The sequence below is a fragment of the Clupea harengus genome, chromosome 14 (assembly GCF_900700415.2).
Source record: "Clupea harengus chromosome 14, Ch_v2.0.2, whole genome shotgun sequence".
NCBI lineage: Eukaryota > Metazoa > Chordata > Actinopteri > Clupeiformes > Clupeidae > Clupea > Clupea harengus.
The window spans coordinates 2037955-2040454 of NC_045165.1; the positions used below are offsets into that span (position 1 = coordinate 2037955).

Sequence of the window (2500 nt, forward strand, 5' to 3'; positions counted from 1 at the left end):
GCTACCTTTTTCCAACTGCAGCTAGCCCTTTTCTCCTTAACACCTACCTTTACATTTTTGTATCATCCACCGTGTTGCAACAAATAAAACACCAGCACTTGAATACTATTTTGTGCTGTCCCTGTCTACATTGTGTACAGTTAGTTTTGTTAGGAATCATTGCCTAGCACAGCCTTATCGTTATCCATGTCGTTCACAACCACACATACAAGAACACAACGTTGAAATTAGAACCTTATTAACTTCACACACACTGTATCAGCAAACAAACACAACTATGGACACGTTTCTGATTCGTAAAAGTCAGAAAGAGAAGCCTGTGGACTTCTTTAAACATGAACGTGATGGCCTCCAGCAACAACCAACCACCATCTCCAAGCAGTGTCTGGAGGCATCTTATGTAGTTGCTCATAGAATTGCTAAGCTTGGCCAACCCCATACAATTGCCGAAACACTGATTTTGCCGGCCGCGCAAGACGTGTAGAATAGGAGCTAAACTCAGCGCAACACTTATGTCAAATGACATTGTATCACGCCGAATATCAGAAATCAGTTTGGGTCCTATTTCAAAGAGGACTACCGTTCATTCGCCTAAGTTCGGGATCCATTTCTTTGCTCAGCAGACGAGCTGTCAATAGACATGAAAGGGCAATTGAAGAGTGACAGTAGACTTAAGCATCTCCCCTATTTCGTCATTCTGGATAGCAATGATCACCTTTGCGACATAGCCTTAAAAATGCTCATCCTTTTCGCGTCGACATATTTGTGCCAGGCAGGCTTTTCAAGACTGACTGCGCTCAAAACTAAATACCGCAACCGCGCACAGATCGAGGATGACCTGAGGATATGTTTTCAAACATTGCCCCAAGATTTGAGAACCTTTGCAGTGCAAAGCAGGCTCATGTCTCACATTGACAGACCTGTAGGATTTTTTTTGTAAAGATCACAAGAGGCCCATAATAATAACAGTATCCAAATTATAGCAATAATAACACTAATTATTATTATGATAATAATACAATAATAATAATTGGTCGATAATCATTAATTATAATAATAATAACATAATGATGGTGATAATAATGAATAGCCTACTAATAGGCCTACTATTACTGATAATAATAATAACAATAATAATAATAATAAATAGTTATAATGATTGTCTGTATGGGCCTAACAATAGCCTAACCTTGACATGTCAGGCCTATCAATAACAATATGCTATCTATCTATCTATCTATATATGGTGGTGTAGTTGAGGGTGGTGGCGGCGGGCCGCACGCTGGGGGGGCCCCAGCTACCCCTAACCAGCTTTGGGGGGGCCCAGCTTGCAAAAGTTTGAGAACCCCTGCTTTAGAGGATATATTAATGTGCTACCTACAACCACTGCATTTAGTTTAAAGAGTAAGGATTCCTCTTAATGCTGAAGAGGATATATTAATGTGCTACCTACAACCACTGCATTGAGTTTAAAGAGTAAGAAAGAAGTCAGCTCTTCACAGCAGTCTATGACTGTACGATCATCAGAAACATTGAATCGTCTAAACTCTTCTAGGACTCAAGGACAGAGCCCCTATTTAGAACCTTTAAATATTCTTCTTGAAACCCTTAAAAAAATGTACCTGTAACCTTTACACATTCCACACGGAACCTTTCCAGCTTCTACAAGGAACCTTAAAAGCCTCGAGTGTGACCTGGTAGCCGTGGCCCCATAGAGGACACCTTAAAGACTCACACACACACACACACACACACACACACACACACACACACACACACACACACACACACACACACACACACACACATAGAGGACACCTTAAAGACTGTGTGTAGTCTGTGAAGGGAGAGGCCTGACGGATCTCAGCCATGTCAGAGAAGCCTGGCGTAAGCCACAACACACACACACACACACACACACACACACACACACACACACACACACACACACACACACACACACACACACACAGAGGACACCTTAAAGACTGTGTGTAGTTTGTGAAGGGAGAGGCCTGATGGATCTCAGAGAGCATCTTTTACAGTAAGAGAGCAGAGCACTGGTTCCTCCCCCTACTGATAAGACCACACACTGCTGAGCTCCCTCCTCCCATCTCTCCCCCCTCTCCCCCAGAGATGACCCACCCTCTCACCTCCCCCAGAGATGATCTGTACCCCCCAACCCCCCCCCCCCCCGGCCTCAGTCAGCGTGGCCTGCGCGTGCTGCTCGTGCTGCGCTGCATCTGGGCGACCCCGACCTTTGGTGCGGGAGCAGGCGGGGTGGCCGCTGCAGCTAACTGGGCTTCTTCATCACGGCCGCGGCACATCCTCCTCCTCACCGGGCGCAGGCAGCCTGCTAATGATGAATGCCAGAGTCACCACACAAATCCTGACCTCTTTTTTTTGCAGTGCTGCAAAAAATGCGCCAGATATTTTTAGTTGGACTGGATTCAGGTTTCATAACTGGCCTACTTGCTGCAGTAACAGTGGACCTCTCTCC

General features: G+C 45.1%; 1 protein-coding gene across 1 annotated transcript in view; it reads right to left on the reverse strand.

The window, feature by feature from the left end:
- The window catches only part of spata17 (spermatogenesis associated 17), a 45254-nt gene that overhangs the window by 778 nt on the left and 41976 nt on the right, over positions 1–2500 (reverse strand). The gene's annotated exons all lie outside the window — the stretch shown is intronic.